The sequence below is a fragment of the Chelonoidis abingdonii genome, chromosome 2, assembly GCF_003597395.2.
Source record: "Chelonoidis abingdonii isolate Lonesome George chromosome 2, CheloAbing_2.0, whole genome shotgun sequence".
NCBI lineage: Eukaryota > Metazoa > Chordata > Testudines > Testudinidae > Chelonoidis > Chelonoidis abingdonii.
The window spans coordinates 284,023,842-284,051,068 of record NC_133770.1 but is presented as its reverse complement, the minus strand read 5'-3'; the positions used below and the strand labels follow the sequence as shown (position 1 = coordinate 284,051,068).

General features: G+C 40.5%; 1 protein-coding gene across 9 annotated transcripts in view; it reads left to right on the top strand.

Moving 5' to 3' along the window:
• The window catches only part of CYRIB (CYFIP related Rac1 interactor B), a 159,632-nt gene that overhangs the window by 37,071 nt on the left and 95,334 nt on the right, over positions 1-27,227 (top strand). Inside the window, exon 1 of one of the 9 annotated variants that reach the window (XM_075063240.1) lies at positions 4,888-4,977. The exons of 7 other annotated variants lie outside the window; for them this stretch is intronic. The gene's annotated coding sequence lies outside the window, so the exon portion shown is untranslated. Of the gene's footprint in view, positions 1-4,887; positions 4,978-27,227 lie in introns of those variants that run through there. One more of the 9 variants, XM_075063238.1, reaches the window with a different exon arrangement.

The window sequence follows — 27,227 nt, the reverse complement described above, 5'->3', positions numbered from 1 at the left end:
TTATCAGAGGAACCGTTTGTTTCCAGATTCCAAAATCAAGCTTTCCTAAAAATAAAGCATTTACTTTAGTCCTGTTAGATAGCTTAGTGACTGAATATAGCTCATTTTGCAGTTTTAATAACGTCGCTTTTATCAATGAACACACAATTATGGCTTAGCAATTCAATGTATTGTAAGACAATGATGGCCTTAAATACCACCATCAAAAACTGAATTAAATTATCCTTGACACTGTTATTGACAGAACACTATATAGAGCAGTGGTCCCCAACCTTTTCATCTAGCGGGTGCCAGACAAAGGACAGTGGCAGTGGTCGAGCATCTGCCGAAATGCCGCCGAATTTCTGCGGCATTTCGGCGGCGACACCTCTCGATGACGTCACTTGTTGGTGGCAAGCGACGTCATCGAGAGCCATCGCCGCCAAAATGCTGCAGAAATTCGGCGGCATTTCAGCGGATACTCGACCACTGGCCAGGACATGCGCCCACGGGCACTGTGTTGGGGACCTTTGGTATAGAGGAAAGGTGGTTAGATTTTTCTCATCGCTGCATGTAGCAGAGGTAAGCAATTATGTTAACTGAATGTTGGGCTTATTGTTTAATTCCTTTCTATTAAACATAGCTGACTTTGCAACTTTCTTGCTCCTCATGGTGTTTCACATATTTCTTAACCTTTTTAGTCTTACTCAATTTTCTAAAGTGTTAGAAATGTTTTTATTTTCAGTTAAGAGCTTTCTTCTTCTCTAGCTGAGAAATCTGCTTTCCCTCCCTTTCTCCGTAATTCATAAGCACTGATTATCTTTTTTCCTTGCACTCTCTTTGATTTCAAAGGGACATCTAGTGAAAGTGGCTTTTTTTTTTTAAAGTCATCTAGTCATTTCCTATCATGTTTTTCCTCCTCAAAATTTTTGCTAATTCCCACTTCACTAATTACCAATGTTACCTACACAAAATCCTCTTACACACATTCTAGGGCATCCACCTTTACCCTTCTGTGGGCTCAAGGTATAAGGCACCAAACTTTACCCTAAATTTGTTACCCACACACTCTAGGATGCCCAATCTCTACCTAGTTCCTAGGCTCAAGGCGCACACTCTAGGACACCCCAGATCTACCTACTTCCTAGAGTTTGTTGTAACCTGGTTGATTTAGGCATCCCATCCTTTCCCCGTTCCTAGGGCTCTGGAGGACAGGCACCATGTTCCTGGGGCTCAGGGCCACCCATACTCAATTCTTAGGGCTCGGGGCTTAATCTTTTGCTTGTTTATCAGGTCTTTTACCAGTGAAAGAGCCTTATGCAGTAATATCCTTAACCTCTGTTGATCAACGATCACCAGAATAGAATGCACACACTAAGCATACAATGCTCACCACTCCCAATAAGGCAGGTGAACTTTTCTTGATGGCCAGTCAGGATTAGGTCATCAGGGGACTCCAGCTTCAGCAGGGTGTGATTGGCAGGGTGTTGAGATCTGACAGCTCTGATCTTGGAGCTGCGTCCTTAAGTTGGTTCCAAAAAACTTCCTTTTGGACCCCAGTTTATAGAGTGAAACTTGAGTTTTGCTTAGCTGTATTTAACCAATCATTTAACTAAAATATTACTGAACTATTTTCTAACCAATCCTAACACATCATAAAACAGTTATTTAACCAGTCATACTCAACCACCGTAATTGATTTCCACCTAGCAAAATTAGTTATGCGACAGAAACATCAAAGAACCAGACAGAGACCATAGAGATAAACTGGGGGTAGGCAACCTATGGCACACATGCCAAAGGCAGTACGCGAGCTGATTTTCAGTGGCACTCACACTGCCCACGTCCTGGCCACCCGTCTGGGGGGCTCTGCATTTTAATTTAATTTTAAATGAAGCTTCTTAAACGTTTTAAAAACCTTATTAACATACAATAGTTTAGATATATGTTATAGACTTATAGAAAGAGACCTCCTGAACGTTAAAATATATTACTGGCATGCAAAACCTTATATTAGAGTGAATAACTGAAGACTGGGCACACCACTTCTCTATTGTTTATCTCAGGGATCGGCAACCTTTCAGAAGTAGGGACCGTAAAGGCAAAACAATAGAATGTGAGGATGTGACTTTCTGCTTCGTGGCTCATGACTGCTGCCCTCCTAATATGGCTGCAGAAAAAAGCCTCGAACCTTACAGTATGGGTACAGGAAAAGGCCTCATCTTTACGCCAAGACTGTGATCTCTCTATCAGTATATGCGTTTTCATTTCAGAAGTCTGTCATCGTGAAGCCGTATTCCACCAATGACAATATAATCTACCTTCACTATCGATCTACCATCACAGACCCAGTAACCACGCCAAACACAGCAAGAAATCTGTTGTCGACAGACAGGTCCAGAGATAACACAGAATATGCTCAGAGGAGAAAGTCCAGTAATACACCTTAATGTACTTAAAACCACCTTTACCAAAAAGGAAGCTCCACCAGAGATGTAGATTGCATCGTGGAATGAGCCACCCAAATACCCAAGGGAACTTGCTTCAATATAGGGGGAACCCTCTGACCACACAACCCCTAGTTGTCACCTGTCATATAGGGTATCATTAAACAGTTACAACTCATTCTCAATGGGAACCCCATCCTCAAAGAAATCTTTCCTGAACCCCTTCTGCTGGCCTTCAAACAACCTCCCCAGTGTTGCCACACTCATCAGCTAAAGCAAGCTCCCTGTAGACCAGGACCCCCAACTCAATGAAGCATCTGACTGTGCCATAACAAAGAATGCAAAACCTTCAGACATATCTCCACTGCTACAATGATCAAAACCCCCACAATACACCTTTCAAGATCCGTGGATCCTACACATACCTTGTGCAACATGTGGTGTACAACTATGTGAGTAAAACCAGATATTCACAACACTCTTGGATGAACTGCCGCAGAAAAATAAGACAGAAACACCATATCATCCATGGGTGAACACTTTTGACAAAACGGTTACTCTGTATCTGACCTCATAGGAAACCTGCACAACATCTTCAAAAGATGAGCCTGAGAGCTTAAATTCATAACTTTGGTAAACACTAAAACTCGTGGACTCAGCAGAGACATTGTAATTTACGTATGCAGTAGTGTTGTAGCTGTCTCGGTCCCAAGATGTTAGAGAAAATGTGATAATATCTTGTATTTGTCCAACTTCTGTGAGTGAGAGAGACAAGCTTTCGAGTTACACAAAGCTCCTCTTTAGGGCTGGGAAATGTACTGTCACAGCTAAATAAAGATTGAACAAGGCATAAGTAGTCCACCGGGGGAAGAGACTGGGAGCCTTGTCTTTCATGGGGTTTATGTTTTATTACAACGATCTGTGACCCACTAACCTCCCTTTTTTGTCCTAGGTCTGCAGTGGTGTTAAGGGGCCACTTTACCTTGAATGGTCCCTTAGAATATGTGTTAACTACTTATGCTAAACAATCTTTTCTACCTTGTATTTAGCTGTAACACTCTGGGTATGTCTACATTGTGATTACCCATGTCCAGCCTGTGCCAACTGACTCAAGCTTATGAGGCTAGGGCTGTGAGGCTGTTTAATTGCAGCATAGACTTCCGGGCTTGGGAGGGACCCTGGTCTTTAGTACCCTGCAAGGTGGAAGGGCTCCAGAGTTCAGCCTGGAAGTCTGCACCTCAATTAAACAGCCTGAGTTGTGTAAGCCCGACTCAGCCGGCACAGGCCAGCTGTGGGTTTTTGTTTGCAGTGTAGACATATTGTCTGAGTTCCATTCCCAGACTGGAAGATTCTCTCTGTGTAGCTCAAAAGCTTCTCTTTTTCACAAGCAGAAGTTGGTCCAATAAAAGAGATTACTTTAACCATCTTGTCTCTTTAATATAATAGAAAAGACTTGGAAAGTAGCGTTTATGTTCCAGTTTTATCTTGGGTCAGAGAATTCTGATCTGGCCTGTTGCTCTTTGTATTTCGGACATTGCATTTGACTTGTATTTAGGACAGTTTTTTGTTTTTAAGTTTTGTTCCTTGAGTAGGAAGCTGCCTTTTTGCACATCTTTCTTTTCCTCTTCCTTTGTCACTGACCTCTCTTTTTTTTTTCTGTCTCCACCTTCTCAAACATAGGGCTTGGCTACACTGGCACTTTACAGCGCTGCAACTTTCGCGCTCAGGGGTGTGAAAAAACACCCCCCTGAGCGCTGCAAGATGCAGCGCTGTAAAGTGTCAGTGTAATCAGGGAGGCAGCGCTGGGAGTGCGGCTCCCAGCACTGCACGCTACACCCATAAGGGATGTGGTTTACAAGCAGCGCTGGGAGAGCTCTCTCCCAGCGCTGCGGCTCTGACTACACTCACACTTCAAAGCGCTGCCTTTGAAATTTCTAATGTAGCCATACCCATAGTGTTTATCACTAGTAGTAGTTCTAACCTTGAATGTTAACAGATTTGGATAATGGATGGTGGTAATGCTTCTCTGGTTTAATGACATCAGTGCTTCTAGCCATCCCTTCACTGTCGGGGCAGATCTGCCGATGGTAGAATCCATCTATCTGACACATACTCCTTGCTGCACAAGATTTCATTCCCTTTTCTTCTTTCCAAACCGATAGAAGGTTGCTTCTGTGACAGCAGGCTCTATTTTTCCATGGCGGGGCTGGAATCTCATGGTTACTAGGAACTCCAATCAACCAGAGGTCACTGAGCAGAAAAGTTACTGGCAAACTGTTCAGTTCTAAATCGTTAGAATATTTTGTTAAATGAAAAACAAACCATGTAGGACACTTTACAGTGTATCACTTTAGCAAATAGCCTTTGCTGAAAGGTGCAACTATGGCTCATCAAAAGAATGCTATAAAGAGCTTTATTTCATCCAGGGATCGAGTCTCACCAGCCCTACAGCACCACAGGGAGCCCTCTTCAGCTCTGCTGCTACAGGGTACCACAGCAACCTCCTCTGCAGCTGAGGATTCATCCTCTTCCTCCTTCTTGCAATCCAGAGGTATTTGCTCTATTATTTGCATTCTCCAAATCCTTTCTTTGTCCCCCAGCATCAGGTACATGCTGCAGAGGGCATGTGTCTCATTCTGTGGGACAAGGAAGGGATTCGAATAATGCAGAGGTTCAAATAATAGGGTTTTTGGAGTATACTGTATGTGCCTTCTAAGGGGGAAAATTGCAGCTTTTGTCAATCTAAAATCATCCTTTGATTCTCTTGATAGGGACCATATGTTGGGCAAATTGGAGATGGCAGGAATAGATCCCTCGTTACTTTGTATGTAAAGAGCTTTTCACAGACAAACAGTGGCCGAGATCAGGATAGTCCTGAATAGGGAACTGACTGATTCTATCCTAGTGACAAAAGGGGTTCAATAGAGCTGTCTTTTAGCTCTTTTTCTTTTTAACCTTTTTTGTTATGTTTTAGCATTAAAAGGGGATCAGTATTTTCCCATAAAATCACGAATCATCCTGTGTCTGTCTGGTTATATGCAGATGATATGGTTCTGCTTTCATAAACACCTTTTGAAATCGAAGCATTTATTAAACACACTTGGTTTATACTGTCAACTGGAGGGCCTTTCAGCAAATTATTCCACAGCTAAAGTAATTGTTTTTAGTCTGACACAAGTTGCATAAATAGAGGATTGATGGGCAATATAGCGAACAAGTTAGCTCTTTCTCCTACCTGGGGAAAATGGTTTGTTGGGTAAGCATATTCAGGTAACACAAGAGAAGGCTTCACATTCACTGCAAACAGTATTATGTTTTACTGGATTGATGGGAGCAACTTAATTGCAGTAGCTCTTAGAGTGTTTGAGGCTAAAGTATGGATTCAAATTTGTATGGAGCAGAAATACAGGGATGGAATGATACTATGGGACTGGAAATGATTCAAAACAAATATCTTAAGAAGATCCTTGGTCTTCCAAATAATATTTCAGATGCTCTTCATAGATCTGAGACTGGTAGGAATTCTGTCATGTCCAAAATGCAACACCTATGTTAATTTTTGGTTTTGAATTCATAGTATGCACCCACAGTGTTTGCCAAGGCTACGTTTAGGCAAACAGCTTAGCAGGACTACATCACATACATTGCCTTTGTCAGAGTATAGTAAAAATTCTTTGTGTACTCCTAGGCCTTTCAGAATTGGAAAGTATTAGATTTAAACTTAAAAAATGTGAAATCCCTAATGAAGTCAAGAATAGAAGATACTAATAAGCAACTGGGATATTGCAGTTGTGTCTAGTTCAAATGTCACCTTGGTTCCACCTGTTAAAAAGACTGACAGGTATGCCAGATATTTAGATAGTTTGTGTAATAACATGCTTAGTAGGACCGTTACAGCTCTCCATTTTCAATCCATGCAGACAACTTACTTACAAGGCTGATATACTAGTGTAAAGAAATGCAACTGCCTCTATCCATGTGGTTTAGGGCAGGTGGAAGATCTATTCTGTTAGTTATTACATTGTAATTTGTTGCCATTTGAGGTCAAAATAGCTTTCTGTGGGTTTTGTCCTGGATACCTTTTTCTATGATCTCTCAGATATACATCTTGAATACTATGTGCAGATGTGGTCTCCCCATAGGAATTGGAAAAGTTTCAGAAAAGGGCAACAAAAATGATTGGGGGGAGAGAGAGTTCAGTGGTTTGAGCATTGGCCTGCTAAACACAAGTTTGTGAGTTCAATCCTTGAGAGGGCCATTTAGGGATCTGGGGCAACAAAAAACACACACACAAATCTGTCAGAGACAGTACTTGATCCTGCTAGTGACAGCAGGGGACTGGACTCAACCTTTCAAGGTCCCTTCCAGTTCTATGAGATAGGTATATCACCATATATTATTATGGGCTATGGAACAGCTTCCTTATGAGGGCTGCAGGAAGCACGGGCCAAGGGATGTGCTGGCTGCCACTTCCCGCTGCCCCCATTGGCCTGGAGCGGCAAACCGTGGCCAGCGGGAGCCATGATCAGCCAAACTTGCCGATACAGCAGGTAAACAAACTGGCCTGGCCCACCAGGGTGCTTACCCTGGCAAGCCACATGCCAGAGGTGTCCGACCCCTGGTCTAGAAGCGAGCTCTGTTTTGTTGAGTTCAGCTTATAAAGTACTGTTGTGATCTCTGTGAAGGACAGTAATTATTTTGTGTAACCCATAAAAAATAATTCTTTGATTGTTGTATAATTTTTTTTTAAGCAACATCTACACTATAAACTTTGGTCAATGCAAGTTATGTCTGTGTACAGCTGCCAAAGTTCATCACCTGTATGCTGGCATAATTGACTGGTGGCATTGGTGCTGCATGTACTTCCCAGGAGTGCTTATGTTGATGCAAACTACAGCGCACCAATGGGTAGGTATCCCAGTGTGCCATGTGCCATTGTCAGCACAATTCCTTTTTGCAAATTTTTGCAATGTGTTTTGAGCTATAAATGATTCACCTAGGGATCTCTGGGAACTAGGGGTAAAGATCTCAGCATGCAACTTTCTCCATCCCATAAAGCCATATGTATCCTCTATTTTACATGCCTTTTCTAAAAATCTCACAAACCCATGCATCGCTTTTCGGTGTCTGCCTGCAGAGCTATGCACTATTCTTGTGAACATTCTAAATAAAGGACATGCAATTCTCCTGCGTTTGCAGACCCACAAGAAGTATTGCCACAATGGGAGGCCTGAAGATTTCTTTGAGGACAGTTTGCTAAGATAGTGGCTCTCAACTTTTCCAGACTACTGTACCCTTTCAGGAGTCTGATTTGTCTTGCATAATCCCAAGTTTCATCTATGTGACAGAAAGCTCCATTTCATCTCAACTACTTGCTTACACAATCAGACGTAACAATTCAAAAGTGTTACAGCACGCTATTACTGAAAAAATTGCTTACTTTCTCATTTTTACATATAGTTATAAAATCAGTTGGAATAGAAATATTTGTATTTACTTTTGAGTGTATAAGATATAGAACAGTATACACAAATCATTGTGTGAAATTTTAGTTTTGTACTGACTTCACTAATGCTTTTTAAGTAGCCTGATGTAAAATTAGGCAAATATCTAGACGAGTTGATGTACCCCTTGGAAGACCTCTGTGTACCTCAGGGGCATGTGTACCCCTGGTTGAGAACACTGTGCCAAGGGATATAGCGAAAAACAATTCAAGGTTGTTGGAGCAGCTGCAGACAGTGGAGTGCCACCTTTGGTCCTGAGAAATGAGCACTAACTAGTGGAATCGTATTGTAATGTAGGTTTGGAATGATGAGCAGTGGCTGAAGAACTTTCGAATGTGAAAAGCCACATTCCTCGTAGTGCTGTGTGATCTCTAGAACACCAGAATGTCTCATTACAGACTACTTGTTTTCCTTGTAATATAGTTTGTGTTAGCTTTCTAAAAAGGAAACAGATTTAAGGATATGACTCTTTCTTGTAGAAGGAAGGAAATGTGAAACTGAACTTCTGGCAAACTGTTGCAGAGTGCTTTCGACAATGGCACTATTACTGAATAGAACTAATACCACTGTAACTAATTTCTCCAAGTAAAAGTTAAATTATATTTGTATATGGATTTCCTTAGTTTTATGGATTTGTCATCTGTAAGGTCACTAATGGCAGCACTAGAAATCTAAACATGAACTCTTCCAATTGCAGTAGTTTAAATGGAGCATGAGACTGCAAAAGTGCACAACTTCCACTTTAAAGAATGTGAGGAACAGATCCACAACCAGGCACAATCCATGGCATATGCTCCAACGTACGACATCTTTCCCAGCAGTTGCGGTTTGAGACTGGTTAGAATAGTGAATTTTCATCAGCTTAAATTTTTGCTAACACCATCTGGAAAGGAATGTGGGGGCATTGGGCAAGGGGGAGTGTTGTTAGTAAGTTCCTTAATAAACTCAATTTCATCTCTGTAGCAATACTTGTCATTCTCCCATTTAAGCATAGGGACAAATTATTTCCTTCCATCCTCTGAAGCAAAATGAAACTGAAGTCCCATACTTCCTGTGTGCAGATTACGAAACTTGAACTGCGAGCAACAAAATAGCGGAACCGTTCTCTCTGTTGGTAGAATGCTATTCTGCCAACAGCTAGCTGGCTAGCTAACTAATAATAGGTACAGTGGCTAAGCAACTTTCTTAAATCCTTGCTTGCTTGTTAATCTGTTGTACAAATAGCACTAGTGTTGGATTAGCCTCCTTTCATCCCAAAGAGAAATTGACCACCTTTTCAATGTGTCAGCACAAGACTTTTTCTAGACTGTGCCATCTGGCAATATTCCAAAATACTGGATGTTGTTTCAATCAGTGGTTTACTATTTGAAGTTCTTATCTCTTTTTGTAATCTTTCTCAGTCAAAATTCTGCTGTGAAAGTGCTCTACTCAGATGTGAATGAGTTCAAGGCTGACACCATGTGCAGGATATGAGAGATTCTTATATTCCATGTGTGTTTGCCAAGAATTGACTGAGCTGCTGTTTTGCTTTTGAAATACAGAAAGCTCTGCACTTTACTGTCTGCAGTTAATTTTAACTGTTCCTCATACCATATTCAGGTATGTAAAATATCACCTTTTTGTCCAATAATTTTATACTGAATTTGGCAGAAGTAAAACTCAACATTCAGAAAGTACATTAGATCAAGATACTACTCTCTTTGCATGCATCTTCTTTTCCTTCCTTTTTTTGGGGGCGGGGGGTCTTTTTTGATCAGTAGCCAATATTTACATGTAAAAAGAAAAAAAAAATCTAGATGTACCAAGAATAAGGCCCTTAACTGAAATTAAAAACACATTAGAATAGTCATGCAAAGACATGTTCATATACAAATCTCACAGGTTCAACAGGACTCTTTCCGAAGTGCTGCAGTTCTCACTCCATGTTGGTTTTGTTCTTATCTCTAAGTAAGACGTGCACTCACTCTTGGAATCCGTTCTGCTCAGTGCTACAGATCAATTTGTTCAAGTTTGGAGTGAGTTTTTTAGAAAACTTTATCTTGCTTAATGTGTCAGGCAAAACAGTGTATGGAACCAGTAGGCTCATGAGCTTGCATACTATTGACAGTATAACTGAAGCATACTAGATGTAAAGTTGAATCGTTCTCTTTTCATGTAGGAACACTTTGGAAGAAGTTCATTTTCCCCCAAATCAGTTCTGTGGCAGTTGTTGCTATTTTGTCAGTAAGGATGCCAAATGATTGATTGTCATTTGAATGGGTGCTGTTTGATTTTGAAGGATGACTTTGTATAAATGGTAGTGTGGTGCTCCATGTTGGTTTACCTGCTTTCCATTTCAGATCTACTAAACATGGTTTGTTTTGCTGCCAGTCCTGCAAACCCATATAGGGATCTACAGGTCAAGCTGAGTTTCTCTTGCCCCACATCAGCAATAAAAATTCTGCAACCAAATCTAACACTTCTGTTGACGTGCTTATTCCTTATTATGTTTGGCTCTATAAGGCCAACACTGGTTTTTTAACCCTAAATTCTTATTTTAATGATTAGTCAGAAAATAACTCTGAATACATAGAATACAACTGCACTAAAAATACCAGACAAAGCTGTTAATTTAAATAGCTCTATTACATGGAAGAAAAGTGAACGTTTACTTCCCATTCCCTTAAATGAAACAACAAGCCAATTCACAACAGTGGTACCATGTCACATATTTATTGGGGGAGACTGGGAAATTCCATTCCAGGCCCTGCTCATTTCCCTCCCGCTGTACCTCCTGCAGGGATGCTGGCTCTTCCTGGGCTCAGGGAGTCTCCTATCTCTCTTATCCTTGTAGTGTGTGAGCCAGCACTGTCAGGAGTGACGTTGTCAGCAGACTCCCTTGCACACTACTGTACAGGAACAGATTCTCCATGTGCCAGGTTGCAACACCATTTGGCCTGATCACTCTATCTGGACAGATGGGCTAGGTCAAATTTCAGTGGTGTTACAACCACAAAGCTGGAGCAATGCTCTGGACTGCTCTGGCAGTAGTCGGGTTGATTTAGTATGGGACTGTTGCTTAAAAGCGATCAGGCTGTGCCATGCCCCCCGCCCCACCTCAGGGCTCTGGGATCTATGGAACTTTGAGCAAGTGCAAAACCTTAGGGGATGGAGGGGGGGGGCAAATGTCCTCCCCAGGCCTCCTAATTGGCACCACTGCCACATCAGCAAATTTGATGCGATGTTACTTATGATCACACTTAAGGTCCAAATCAAGATTGGAACTTCAGTATACTAGTCACTGTACAATGAATTGCCTGCTCACTTTCAAACAAATGATTCTAAAGATGGCAACACTCCATTCAACTGTGCAAGTACTTTTTAGTACCACCATTGTATTTGCTGCTCTTTACATGGATGATATAAAGCCTGGCTATTGACACTGTCTGTTGCATGAAGTTTAACTTGAAATCCTGACCACTTACAGTTAGAAATACCACTTTCTGTAGCCAGAGATGGGCTACACTTGATTTGGTTGAAGTGATTCCTATTTATGGTTTTCAAGTAGTGTGAAAACTTAAATCTTATTTTTATATAACTCTCAAAATGTCAGTTTATTTGTGTTGATCTTGATCTTCCTCTTTCCAAAGTTACTAGTCATATTTATGCTTCATAAAAGAGAGACCAAATACAGTTGTTTTCTCCAGCAGCAAATATTACTTGGAATGTTTGTTTTTAGCTGTCCACGAGGTTTAATTTTTTTAAGTTTTGAGTTGGCATTTGTTGGTTCTGAGTCTGACTTACACAAACTCCAGTCTTGTAAGTTTTGCTTTCGATAAGCAGCCCTGCAGTAGTGGAGGGGCAACTTGTGAAATATCATTGGGTTAACTTCTTAATCTTTCGTGTCAGTCCTTGTCCTTTCCATCAAATATTGCTTATGCCCTGTTGGATTATTAACAAAGTAGTGTTCAGTTTGATATTTATAGTAGAGGCCCTCAACTTTTTTCTTTTTGAGCCCCCCCCCCCCCCATGCTATAAAAACTCCCTGGCCCACCTGTGACACAACTACTATTTTTCTGCATATAAAAGCCATGGCCAGCATTAGGAGGTAGCAAGCAGGGCAGTTCCCTAGAGCCTCACACAACAGGGCGCCCCACAAAGCTAAGTTGCTCAGGCTTCAGCTTCAGTCCCAGATGGAGGAGCTACGGGTGGCGGGGCTTCGTCTTTCTGCCCTGGGCCCCAGTGAGTCTAATACTTTCCCTGCTTGGTAGACCCCCTGAAACTAGCTCGTGCCCCCCCCCCCCCGAGGGCCTGGACCCCCGATTGAGAACTGCTAATTTCTAGAACCCATTTAATTAGTTCAATTTTATTCTGTTACTTTAAAGTAATCAAGATATAGTGTTTAAAAACACAGTATTTTATTAAAGTCGTCTTTCTTATACTTTCCCTCGAATGATAGTTTTGACTGTGCTACTTTGTCATTCTTCCCCAAGTTTGTTACGGTAATATTTAAAAGTGGCCATAGAAATTGTTGCTATCTTCATTCTATGCTGTTTTGATAACTAGTAAGAGCTTCTAAAGTTAACATGACTCATGCATCTTGGCTCAAGCAGTAATGTCAATTTATGCATTGTTTGAGATTTGTACCAGTTTCAGCATGAAGTGTTTTGGGTAGGAAAGTTAGTGTAATTCTGACTTCTTTCAGGAGTTTGGCCTGTGAGAGGGACTGTTTTGCATCTTAATGATGTGGTAGGTATCAAGTATTTCCCTTAGATAACATGTTAAGTTACATTTGTTCTGACTCGTTGAGTTGTCTTACTGAAGCTCAAGCTGTATGCATTGGCCTGCTGCCTTTAGTCTCTGCAGACCGTGCTCTGTTTAATGAGGTAGTCAATAGGAAAATGGATAGTTTGCCTCTGCAGTGGTTCCCTGTTCATATGAAAATAAAGCTACTTGCTATATCTCTTCGAGATTACAGATTATTGACACAACGTGTAGTGCGTAATCTTAATTGAAACATTAAAGTGATTTGATGGAGGTAACTATTAATATGATAGCTTGATTTCTTTTTTTAAAATTCAGTCTTAGTGCATACTCAGCTCTTCCTATACATACATACAGAAATAGTACAACATGAAATAATTGCTCTCCTAAACTATAGTGCAGAATATTGTGATGGTTACCATTGAGTGATTGGTGTATTTTGTGTTCAGTGCTGTTACGTGACTGAAAAATTTTACACATTGTTCTAGCACATTCTTTTAGCACATTCAGTTGTGCACTGACAAAACCTCCTTTTCTTATGTGGGTTAATCTTAATTCATTAGTCATCTCTTCAGTAGATCTGACACCAAAGGATATATTCAAACGATTGTAAGAAAAGAGAATATTTTCTCTCCTCCATTGTAAATTGGGCCTGCTTCTTGAGTTGTAAGTTATTTTAAATGTTTTATAACAAAATAATTTTATCTTTACATTTAGTATTAGATTTGACCATCTTGTTTAAATAACCGTGGACTGCAAATTTAGAGTTCTTGTGATAAGAACAGAAGATAAAAACAAGATAAGGACGGCCATACTGGGTCAGACCAATGGTCCATCTAGCCCAGTATCCTGTCTTCTGACATTAATCAGTGCCAGATGCTTCAGAGGGAATGAATGGAGCACAACAATTTTGAGCAATCCATCCTCTGTCATTATTTTTATTATTGTCTTGATTTTTCACACTTGCTATCTGTCATCCAGTTCCACCTTCTGGCAGTTGGAGGATTGGGAACACCTGGAGGATTAGGTTACATCCCTGACAGTATTGGCTAATAGTCATCAATGGACTTATCTTTTGTGAACTTATTTAATTCTGTTTTTAATCAGGTTATACTTTTGGCCTTCACAATATCCCCTGGCAACAGTTTGATTGAGCTGTTGTGCGAAGAAGTACTTCCTTGTTTCCTTTAAATCTGTTGTCAATTTCATTGGGTGACTCCTTGTTCTTATGTTATGTGAAGGGTGAATAACACTTCACTATTCACTTTCTCCACACTATTCATGAATGTGTAGGCTTCTATCATAGCCCCCCTTAATTGTGTCTTTTCTAAGATGAACAGTACCAGTCTTTTTAATCTCTCCCTGTACGGAATGTGTTCCGTACTCTAATTTTTCTTGCCCTTCATAACTCTAATCATTTTGTTGATCATGTAACAAAAGACTACATACTAAATCACATGCCCAGGTTGAAGAATTAAGGTTGCAGTACAGTTTTAGCTCTGGCATTTTCTAACTTTTGAGTGCTTTTCAAATTTAAGACTCTTAACATTTTTTGTATGTAATAAAGCAAATAAACTAAAGGATTTTTCTCTATTCTTTTACAGTTACATTCAAGTAACACAAGTGTTCATCATATTTCATTTCTTCCTTAAATTTGTGTTAAAGGCTGGTTTGTTTGTTGGCAATTGTTCATGCAGCATTCAGAGATGTTAGAATAATAGCTTTAATTTCTGAATTTCCTAGGTTTTACAGTTTGAACCTGAACCCTTAATATTATGTTAAATCATATTTATATGTTAGCTTTAACAATGGCTTTTACCTTGCAATTTCATAATAAGTATATGAGAATTTCATGAGTATTAAAAAAAAAAGCCAAAAAACCAAAAACCTCCCTGAGGAAACCCTCCTAAAACAGGTGTTGATGGAAGCCAGACTGACATTAGTAGAAATGTGTAAGTTTAAGGCTTGTCCCTAGATCTCGGGGATTCTTTAATTTTTCATATTACCTCTCACTAGTAGGTGTGTGATAAATCTGAAGCTCTGTCACAGTTCCCTCTGGTTGCTGGATGGGAAGAGAACTGCAGTGTTGCTTTTTCTAATCCCAGATCCTCATAGTTGTGAGGGCATAAATCTCTGCTATTTCACCCCACCTTTCTTTATGTCCTCCCCAGTGAATAGCTCCAGTTCATGCTTCAGAATGAAGTTTTCATTTTGCTAGAACTTGGAGAAAGCAATGAGCAGTTGCGGATATACTGTTAATGTCCATCTACTGACATAAGAAGTTGTCACTAAATCAATTTGTACTCCATGTGTGGAAGGTTACTTTTGCAACTGTAAGGGCTAGAAGCTTACTTGTCTTAAAAAAAATCAATTGAACTTGATAGAATTGGGTCCATGGACCTCCACATGCCAGGGAAGTCTTTTCAGTTGCCACAAGTGAATGTTTTTCAGTCCTTGTTTCACAGGCCTTCCATAGCTGTGTTACAGCTTTTTTTCTAGATTAGAGCTAAAACATGAACATACCATTGTGCCAAGGTTTGTTGGAGTCCTGAGTTTCTTCTATAGATGCTTGGACTTTTAAGTACTCTAGTTGAATTAGGCACCCATACGCTACTGTAGTTTGGAAATTTGTTTGACTTCCTGGAAGATCGCATTCCTAAGACTATCTTGATACAAATAGATTGAGAATTACTAATAGATATCTGTTGCTGTAACAAAGTGGTTTTGCAAAATTTAGAGCCAAATGTTTTAAGAAGCTATTGGGGTGAAAGTTTAATGGGGGTGTGAAGATTGACTTCTGTAGAGTGGTTTTACATACTTCAATCTGGATTTAGATAAGTTTACTTTTTCAGGTGACTTTTAAAAGATGCATTCCTATGAGGAAGAACTTCAACAAAAGACAGCATTTTAAAGAAATGCTTTGATAAATATAAAGCCGGATCCTGTCTCAAACAGTTGCGTTTAATGTGAGTGGCAATACTTGCATGAATGGGGACCCTACTGCCTGACTTTTTAAGCGTGTAGATAGTGTTTTAGGATATCAAAATAGTGAAATTCTTTCTTCATGTTTAGGAATCTTTTCAGCTGAATGCTCACTCTTTAGTTAATCAAAGCTTATTCTTTCACATATGGTAAGGCAGCCTTTCCATGTTAAGATGGTGTACTAACTTTCAAGGTCTGTCCAGAAATGACATGTCTAGGTTTTCATCCTTATACCTCTCTGCTTGAAGGATGTAATATTTGACGGGTAGGTTCTCCTCAGATTACTCTTCTTTGTGGGTATCTCTGGTGTATTAAAACCAAACTAAGATTTTAAAGAATGTCCCAAGACTGAAAGTGGATTGCCTGTTCATCAGTCTGGAACACTGATTAGATTATCTTCCCCTTTTACTCAAAGATAATTGCAGGCGAACTTTTAGCCTACTATAGTTTCCTTAATCTAGCTCAGTTTAACAAATTAATAAATATTTTGTTCTAACACTATATTTCTAGAAGCAAAGATCCTAGCTGCCAGTGCACAAAACAAAAAGCCAAGCATTCTGGCCCCCATCCTGTATCTCTTATCTTCTTGAAAGACCATAAACAGCTACTTCCTTCTTCAGATTTTATGGTGTTCAGGACTTAGATTTTTTTTAAACAGACTACTAGCTACAGGTTAATATTAAAGACTGAGAAGAGGGCTGGAAAGCTTGCTGTTGGGAAACTGGGGCTGTGTCCTGGTGAAGTCAAGCCACATACGGTGCTGGTATTCCTTCAAGAGATCTGCTAATTTTTTTATTTTTTTTTCAGCCTAGTTACTTCTCCTGTGAATAGTTCCAGTGCTGCCTGCTGCTCTCTTTCCTAGCTTTCCCAAGCACTAGTGGTAATAACTGACATTCTTACTATAGTAAAAGCTGTGTTATCTAGGACTTTACCAACAGGAAGGCTCTATAGACCGACATTTCTGATCTTCATTGAATGTCGGGTTTATAGTCCGACAAGCTTCTTACCTGGCTCTGTGTGGCTCCCTGGAAGTGGCGACATGTCCCTGCTGCTCCTAGGTGGAGTATCGGCCACGAGGGATTCGGAGTGCAGGAGGGGGTATGGGGGATGGGCTCTGAGAAGGAGTTTTAGTGCAGGAGGGGGTGCTGGATGTCAGATCTGGGCGGCACTCACCTTGGGTGGCTCTTCGCAAGTGGCAACATGTCTCTGCTTTTCCTAGGCTGTGGTGTGGCTAGGCGGTTCTGTGCACTGCCCCCATCCCGCCCTGAGCGCTGGCTCCGCAGGTTCCATTGGCAGGGAACCGCAGCCAATGTAAACTGCGGGGGTGGCACCTGTGGGTGGAGGCACAGTAGGCAGCTTTGTGTGCTGCCTCCACCCGCAAGTACCACCCTTGCAGCTCCCATTGGCTTTGGTTCCCGGCCAGTGGGAGCTGTGAAGCCAGCACTCAGGGCGGGGGCAGCACACAGAGCTGCCTAGCTGCACCACTGCCTAGGAGCAGCAGGGACATGTTGCCACTTGTGGGGAGCCATCCAATTCCGGTGCCCCAGTCCCCAGCCCTGAGCCCCCTGCCACATGTAAACTCACTCCCTCTTAGATAACTGGAATTTTTTACTTACTGGCATCCCACCATTCCTCCAACATACCATAAAACAAAGCTTTTCCTGTAGTTTTTACTTTTGCCCACTGCTTTTTGAATGACAGGAGTGAAACTGACCAGATCTTTAAAAGCAGCAGAGAATCCTATGGCACCTTATAGACTAACAGACGTTTTGGAGCATGAGCTTTCATGGGTGAATACCCACTTCATCAGATGCATGTCAGATCTTGTTATTTAACTCTGTTGCTGGTTAGCAAAGCTATGAGCAGCAGTTTTTTAATCACTGGATCAATTTGCCTTCTGACCCCAGGAAACTAGCAATGTATTGATGCACATTAGGAAAGTTATCTTCTTAATCATAAGAGTTAGAATCTCCCTACTTGCCAGAAACATTAGTCTTCACTACAGAACATTGAACATATACTTCTCTAAACTACTACTGTTCAGGAATAAAGTTAAGGCCCTGTAAGACTGTGGTCGCAAGAAAATAACTAAATTTTGCAACAAGCTATGAGGGGTAGATGATATAATTCCATGGGTTCTGGAGGAAGTTAAGAATAAAGGGCTTCCTTTCAAATATCTGGGTATTGGCCACTGTGAGCATGTTGGACTTGATCCTGTATGGCAATTCAGGTAAAACAGTAGTCCGTTATGTGGAAGCAGTTAAATGTTCACACATCTGCCACTATATGTAGGTCAGAAGGATAAAAAAGAAAGATGGATTAAAATTATCAGAAGAGGTTGGAACTAAATTGAGGTAAGGTAATTTTTCCTTTTTTTTCCCCCCTAGAATTCTGAGACTGGATGATAAAAATGGGTGTTGGTTAGTGGTATCTTGAACCTAACAATCTTATTAAATGTACTCTCAGGATTTTGTGTCCAATGTCTGTCTTATGGTGCTGAATAGTTATGCCTTTTTTCCCCCATCTGACTATTGGAAGGAGTGGGCGAATGAAGCACCAACCTACCTTAGTTCTGATACCATTCTGCCAGAGAAAAGTTTTCATGCAAACTTTTAAACTTGGCACCAGGCTCAAACTCTAAAATTAGAGACTACATTTAAAACTTATTCCTATAGATCAGTGCTCCTTAAGCAGTAAGGTTTAACCTGAAGGTAAGTGACAAGGGGTTGCCACTAGATTGCACTCCTCCAGTTGAGAAACAAGCTGAATCCAATAAAATTCACACAGGTGGTAGGTTCCAGTGGGAGTGAAGAATGGGAGGAAAGGAGAAGCTTGCTCTCTCCTTCCCTGCTGCTTTGCCAAACCCCAATGTGACACCCTACCCTCTTTAAGTAACTTGAAGGGTAACCTTCCTGGGAGCACGCCACCACAGGCAATGGAGAAGGGAGAAGCAGACCTTCTCCCAGCACTTCAGACAAGCTATATTTAGTTGCCATGACTCTGACCCACAATCTCTTCTGGCCACAGACATATGGGATTTTTAATTGTGGCAAGGAAGTGCAACTCTTTTTTCAGTCCTGGATGAGAAAAGGTTCATAACTACTGCCATTGATAACATAGTGGTTCTGTAAGTAGACACAAGTTGGACTAATTATTTTAGGAAATCCATGTAAACTAGTACATCAGTGGTCTTTTTTTTTTTCTTCTATACACAAGTACACTTTTTTCCAGAAGTATGTTTGAGTAGTAAAGGTAGTGTCTGAAGCACAAGCACTTGTAATATTCTAATTGGAGCAGGCAGCTTCAGCAGCTATTGCATGCGTATAAAACTGCCACTTGCATATCAGATCAAGAAATTGCCCAACATTGTAACTGTAGCTGCCTTTGTCATGGTTATTCAGAATCTGCTTCCTGTACCACATGTAGTCCAACTACTTTCCATGCATTTCTTTGCTAGTTCGAAGCAGGTGTGTAAAAGGAACTAATAAGATTAGAGAAATTGAGTTACTAATATGGTGTTTCCTCAGTGTGAATGCTGGTTTTCCCCGAATTGGCTTCCTGTTTTGGTAAGTGTTCTCTCCTAATAATATATCAGGATATGGTATAATCTAGGTAAAAAAAATCTCTGTGCTGCTTCAAATACTGTACTGCCATTGCAGCGTCACCTTGGGAACAGTGCATCATCCTTGCAAGACACAGAACTGTCAATAACAGTAGAGTAACTCCTTGCTTAACGTTGTAGTTATGTTCCTGAAAAATGCTACTTTAAGTGAAACGATGTTAAGGGAATCCAGTTTTCCCATAAGAATTAATGTAAATAGGGGCGGTTAGGTTCCAGAGAAATTTTTTTTGCCAGACAAAAGTGTGTGTGTACACACACATATATACACACACACAGAGTATAAGTTTTAAACAAACAAACAATACTATACACAGCAGTGATGATTGTGAAGCTTGGTAGAGGTGGTGGAGTTAGAGAGTGGGATGTTTCCCAGGGAATGCCTTACTGCTAAATAATGAACTGAGCCCTCAAGGGTTAACACGTTATTAATGTAGCCTCAGACTCTACAAGGCAGCAGGAATGAAGGGAGGAGACACAGCGTGGAGAGACAGACAGAGACACACTCACTCTCTCTCTCTCTCTCTGTATGCGAGAGGCAGACTCGCATTGCCCCTTTAAGTACACTGACCGCACTGTAAGTACATTGCCTTTTTAAGTAGATCAGCAAGTTGAGACAGCAGCTGCAAGCTCCCTCCATCCTGAGCCCTGTCGTGTCCACCCCCTTCCCCCCCTGCTCTGTGAAGAAGGGCTACAGGAGCAGGGGGAGGGGGACACTCTGACATTAGCGCGTGGGCACACATATGCACACACCCCGCACAGCAAGCAGGAGGCTCCCCGCAGCAGCTCCAAGGCAGAGGGCAGGAGTAGCACACCGCTGTTGGGGGAGGGACAGCTGAACTGTGCCGGGCAATTGATAGCCTGCTGGGCGGCTGCAACACAGGGAACTTAGGGGGCTGATAGGGAGGCTGCTGGTCCACCCTGATTCCAAGCCCCCACCAACCAGCTCCAACGAGCTGCTCTTTCTGCAAGCAGTGGACAAAGCAGGCGGCTGCCAAACAATATTATAAGGGAGCATTGCACAACTTTAAATGAGCATGTTCTCTAATTGATCAGCAATGTAACAACAAAACAATGTTAACCGGAACGACCTTAAGTGAGGAGTTACTGTACCACACCTAGTTAGGATCTGGTGGCTAGAGAACTCTAGTTTATAGAAGGCCCTCTTGACACATCCGTGGTTCCCTACTTTCTGCCCGTGAGAATAGTCATGGAACTAGACTACTCTTTTACAGTTAGCATTCAGTTTAAAATTTAGCCACTTTTGTATTAGTTTATTCAGCAAATTAACGATGGCTTTGGGTGGTCAGTCCATAATGTAAGGGTGGGTTTAGTGTGTTTGAGTATCAGTGTCTATCCAGTACAGATCAGCATGGTCAGTACTTGGAAGCACTCCCTGAAGGATTATTTGGTCTGTGGGCTGTTGCCACATGTGACAGAGTGGAGACTGGAGAACCTGCTAATAGATGAGGCCTTGGCTCCATGCCCAGGCTCTAAGGCTGCTGATGGATCTTTTACTTTTCCTCAGATCTGAGCCCATCATGTCAAGTGGGAATTGCTTCTAGAGATGGGTACTATACTAAGGGTTCCAGTAGAGTTTGCAAACAAAGGTTTTTATTCCCAATATATATTTTTTTCCTCTCCCTACCCACTCCTACCCCCCCCCCAAAAAAGTTTCATCACATTTTTGATCTCTTAAGTTTGTCCAACTTTCTAAGTTTCCCATGATGTTTTAGCAAAATATTTTCTTCTGTTACTGCCTAGGATTGTTTGGTGCTCTGTCTCAGATGCTTATATTTGTATAAGAAAAAGGCATAGGCAATTTGTTTTCAGCAGTGCAAAAACCATTTCCACCATTGAGTGCGATCTTTCAGATTGTCTGCAGGTCCAGGTCCAGCAAGAGTCTGATTGTTTTGACTACTCATTAGCAGGGGATTGGTTTTCTGGTTTATCTGCACCTAGGTAGCATGGGATATGAGAGTAATTTGTGATATGTTGGTCTAATAAATTCAGTTTAGAGAAATCTGAGATGGAGTCTATCTTTGTAAGTTCTGTTGTTTCTTCAACCGAATTAGTACTTGTAGTCGATCAATTGAGTGTACTAGCTACAAGCTTGAATCAGTCCTGTTTTTAGTCAGCACCATCATTATTTAATAATGTGTAATATAGAGATCCCACCAAGAGTTGGGTCCCATTATGCTGGATATTGTATGGACACCTAATAAGAGACCATTCCTACCCTAAAGAGACTGTGATCTAAATAAACAAGAAAGGAAGTGGCTTTGGTCCCGCTAAAGATGAGGAGTTGAGACCCACAAAACTGAAGTGATTTGCCAGAGATCATACAGGAAGGCTGTGGTATTAGTCTCCAGAGTCCCAGTTCAGTGCTTTTATCATAAAACCGTCATTTGTCTTGCTAGCAGTATGGCAGTCGTCAAGTGTCTCTGGTAACAGAGAGACCTAAACGAAGACTGTTTTGTGTAAGGCATTGGGACTGTTGCAGCTTTCCTTTATAGCTACTGCAATTAATCTCTGTGACTGGAAGCACTTTTTCAGTCAGCGATTCTCAGCTTTGGAACATGCTCCCTCCAGCATTCTCCAAGATCGAGAATGACTTGGATAAGCTTTTTGAAATTTTTTAGGCTTGATAAATGTTAGGGATTAGGACTCTAGTTCCCTTATTGGTAGCCTGTCTTTTTTTCTTTTAAATCTTTTGTTGATGTAAGACATCTAAATGCTTGGTGAAAGGTACAAATACCAGTTTCTGAGTGTTTTTACTTATATTACTGTATATCTATACAAGTGAGGTACCGGATATATGAATAGTCACTGTGTAGGCAAATACTCATTGGAGAAATGAGGACTTGATTTCTTTGTAAAGAGGCAAAGAATAAATAATTTCAGAAAGGTATTCTAGTAGCAGAAGAACATTTTCATTAATTTACTGGGTAAAGTAACCCTTCTGTTCATTGTAACTGGTGACTTGTCATTCCTCCATTTGACATTTGTGTTACTGCAATCATGTACACCACGGAAATACCTTGTGAAACAGATATAGTACAGTAGTATCTCACGATGAAATTTGAGTTAGTTCTGTACGACTCGAAAGCTTGTCTGTCTTTCTCCACCAGCAGTTGGTTCAATAAAAGATATTACTTTGCCGACTTGTCTCTCTAATATCCGGAGACCAACACAGCTACAATGCCACTGAATATAAATCAACTTGACATTTGCCATGCTCTTAAGCAGACAGTATTACCAGAGATAGTAGACAATGTTCATGATTGGTGTGAGCCCATCATTTGGACTCCGTTCCTCTTGTTGACTTTCAAGTGTCAGACTAAGTCCTCTATCTTAAGCTGTAGTACCTGTAAAATATAAGTTTCTTATTATTTAGTTGCCTTACATTTAAATAAAAAGTGCATCTGTTCTATTTTTACGTTTTTTAAAAAATGATCCTGCTTTGTCAATCTCCTCAGCTTGGCCTGTTCAGTGATTGTTGTATTAGCCACAAATTGGTAATGTTCCAGTTTATCCAGAGTCATGAGAATATACTTACGTTGGTGAGGAGCTGATCCGAGGTCGTGTAACTTTATCCACATTCACTGTTTTTCTTCTGCCCCTTACCAATAGGCCAAGGCACCTCAAGAGTGTCCCTCATGTAGAAGAAAATCTATTAGGAGTTTTGCTTACATTGTATGTGCTTATAAATCATTCTATATTTTTGCAATGCTTTTGCCATATGACATGTTTATGCTAAATTGCAAAAGTTCATGAATGGCAGTGAAAATAGTTCCATAGTAGGCAGTGCTTGTTGTGCTCATGCTAGCAGTGATTTAGTTAAGGGCTTGTAATGTTAGCTGTTCAGGATTGCCCATTTCAGCTGTTGCATAGGAGATCTCAGAACAGTTAATTATCTAAGATTACCTCTTTAATCGTTTGTCAGATAAAATTGACTCCAAGGATATTATCTATTCATTTGTGGAATTCCAGTGCTCTAAATCTAGAAACAAACTCTACACTCCAATATTGAGAAGGCTGGAATAAACATGGTCTAGAAATAGAAAGTAACAAGGCATCTTCTGAACTAGCTACAACAGGGATCAGCAACGTTTGGCATGCGGCCCATCAGAAATCAACTGGCAGGCCGGGACGGTTTGTTTACCTGCAGTATCTGCAGGTTCAACCGATCACAGCTCCCTCTGGCCGTGGTTTGCACTTCCAGGCCACTGGCAGCTTTGGGAAGTGGCGTAGGCTGAGGGATGTGCTCACCGCCGTATCCCGTAGCCCCCATTGGCCTGGAACGGCGAACTGCAACTAGTGGGAGCTGCGATTGGCCGAACCTGCGGATGCTCCCCGTAAACAAACCATCCTGGCCCACCAGTGGATATTTCTGATGGGTTGCGTGTCAAAGGTTGCTGATCTCTGAACTACAACATCCTCCCAAAAATAGAAACAAACATTGGCTTTCACTCGAAAAACCCAAACACAGTTTCCTGGCCTAAAGAACCTCTTCCTAATTGAAGAAGTTTTTTTCTTTTACTCTTTTTTCAGACTTGTGTGTTTCCTAAAAATGCAAAATGTGGGGTCTCCCATTCAGAGGATACTTTTTGTTTTTAATTTAGTTTCTCAAATTCTTCTGTGCTATAAAGAAGTTCTTGTTTTCTGTATTTGGCCTTCCTAACTGAGGGAGTATAGGTGCACAGTTTAAGGTGTGTGAACTTTTGGTTTGTTGCTGGATACTCAGGTAGTTGCTATGGCCAACAGCGATTTTCTACCTGTCAAGTGCAGTTCAAAGTGCAACCTAGTCTTTCTGTTGCCGAACCTGCTATGTGTAGTTATGCCTTTGGCATCTCAGGATTAGATCATTATAATGTCCTGTAAATGGGGTTACGCACTGAGACCAAAAATGAATTCTGCACCAGGTTCAATTCAGCACATCACTTACTAAGGGGTGCACATTGGAAAACATAACCCCAACTATACATATAAAATGATCGGGTCTAAATTAGCTTTTACCACTCAAGAAAGAGATCTTGGAGTAATTGTGGATAGTTCTCTGAAAAACCCACTCAATGTGCAGCAGCAGTCAAAAAAGCTAACTGAATGTTGGGAATAATTAAGAAATGGATAATAAGACAGAAAATATCATTGCCTCTATATAAATTGTTGGTACGCCCACATCTTGAATACTGTGTGCAGATGTGGTCGCCTCATCTCAAAAAAGATGCATTGGAATTGGAAAAGTTTCAGAAAAGGGCAACAAAAATAATTAGGGGTATGGAATGGCTTTTATATGAGGAGAGATTAATAAGGCTGGGACTTTTCAGCTTGGAAAGAGATGACTAAGGAGACTATGTTAGAGGTCTATAAAATCATGACTGCTGTGGAGAAAGTAAATGAGGAAATGTTGTTTACTCCTTCTCATAACACAAGAACTAGAGATCATGAAATGAAATTAATAGGCAGCAGGTTTAAAACAAGTGAAGTAATTTTTTCACACAGTGCACAGTCAACCTGTGGAACTCCTTGCCAGAGGATGTTGTGAAGGCCAGAACTATAACAGGGTTAAAAAAAAAAAAAAAAAAAAAAAAACTAGATCATTTCATGGAGGATAGGTCTATCAATGGCCGTTAGCCAGAATGGGCAGGGGTGGTGTCTCTAGCCTTGGTTTTCCCTGAAGCTGGGAGTGGGTCGCAAGGAATGGATCACTTGATGATTACCTGCTCTGTTCATTCCCTCTGGGGCACCTGGAATTGGCCACTGTTGGAAAACAGGATACTGGGCTATATGGACCTTTGGTCTGACCCAGTATGGCCATTCTTATTTTTTTCTTGGAGTGTTATTTCCCTCTTAGTCAGATGGTATCAGTGCTCAGTACTGGGGTATGCCTCAGTGTCTGGGTTTTAAGCCTTGTGCCAGCTAAAAGAAATCTATGCCATTGAGTGATCCTCCTTCCACCTGACTGAAGTGTCTCTTGAGGGCCACATTCAAGACTGCTGCCAGATTTTCAGGGACTGGAAACCCCAGAAAGAAAAAGACAGAGAAGTGAGTCTGTACCACATCCTCATAGAGGCACCCTGCATCCACCTTATGAACCTTCCTTCTTAGGGCAGACACCAAGTAGTTTAGCATCAGTGAGGAGTACCTTTCCAGACATTGTGTCTGAAAGTTGGCACCGGTTGCTTTCTCCAGTGCCTAGAAGGAAGCACAGCATTTTGAAGCATCAGAGAATAGCAGTAAAAAGTCAATTTTTAGACACTCTTGAAGATGTTCACTGTGTAAATTATAATTATATTTTGATACAATCTAATTCAAAACTTTGTTCCATTGCTTCTTTTAATAATTATTATGAAAATTAGAATAGGAATTAATTTCCTTTCCTCTGGGATACTTTGCACAAATTTTTCCTGGCTTCTTATTTTCTTAGTTTTGCTAATGGGAGCAGTTGTTCATGAGTTCATGTGTTGTTTAGGTGCTATATTCACACAAATGTTCATAAGTGCTGGAGTAGGAAATGCTGTAATGTGGCTTTTGTTTGTAAATGAATTTTCCAAAGTGCAACCACTTGCTTCAAAAATAATGTAAAAAATGTTTAGATTATCCTGAGGAATCCGACTTCCAAAAGGCATGCAAGTAAATGACTTTTTGTGACATAAATAAGCACTAGATTCTTGAAGGAAAAGGGCTGTTGCATCTCCTATACTCAGTGCTTTCTATTAAAAGAGGTGCAGCCAAAGTATGCAACTGAGTGCCAAAAAAATTAAACGATTGTGAAGATTCAGCTGTATATCAAAAATAATGTGGAGTATATCCGAACACAGTGACTTAAGATACAAAAGTGTCAGGGTATGTGGTTTGTGTATTAAATCCCTTTCTTCCAATTTCCTCTCAGTAGGAACCGTTCTCATAATGATGAAACATGACTGATCACGAAGAACGAGAATTAGGAAGACTTACATTACTACACTATATATAAGCTATACAAAAATGCAGTTGTGATATTTGCTTTGAAAAGATGAAACTGCCTGTAAACATCTACTTTTGTAACCTACGTACATCTTTTTAGTGAAGCTCATTAGGAAGCAAGAATCTAGAGTACGTGACTAGCTGACTTTTGACTTGTTAAAATGGGATGAACTTGCAGTAACAAAATAATTAGTCTGTGCTTTACTTTTTCAAATTCGTCTAAGAAATTAAAATAAGTTAAATATAGTATTGTAGGTGTAGTTTTAATTTATTAAGAAATTGGTAACTGGTTTACCAATTTAAAAAAAAAGTTAATTAAAACATAATTACAGTTCTGACCTTTTGTGGTATAAGTAATTCATTCTGACTCCCACCAGGTCCATGTTAGCTGCTTCAGAAAAAAGTGTACAAACACCATATATCAACTAACTGTGTGTTGCTATACAACTGGTTTTTTTGGGGAGGGTGGATGGTGATTTCTTCTGGGCATCAATTTATTGTAATGAGCCTATGCCCTGGAATACAGCATTGATAATCTTTGACCTACAGTTAATATGAAGTTGCTGTTTTAATTAGTATAAACATCTAATCTTTGTGACATTTACAAAACAGTTTCTTGATTTACTGAATGAATGCCATGTTAACTATATTTTTTAAAAAATTCCTTCTGTTTACTTAACCTGACAGTATCTCTTCAAATCAATATTTAACAGATTTTTCTTAAATATGTTATCAAAAATACTGTAGACTTTTTTGCAATTAACTCAGCCTGGACAATCAAAACAGTCTATTCAGTTTTACTTCTTCCTTCGTTACGTTATGTTCCTAATTGCAGCAGAATGTTTAGATTAAAAACTGATTTTTTTAAATTAAGGTTTATTTTGCATGCTGTCATAAACAGATGGTTAAGGGTTAATGTCTCTTTTACCTGTAAAGGGTTAAGAAGCTCAGTAAACCTGGCTGACACCTGACCAGAGGACCAAT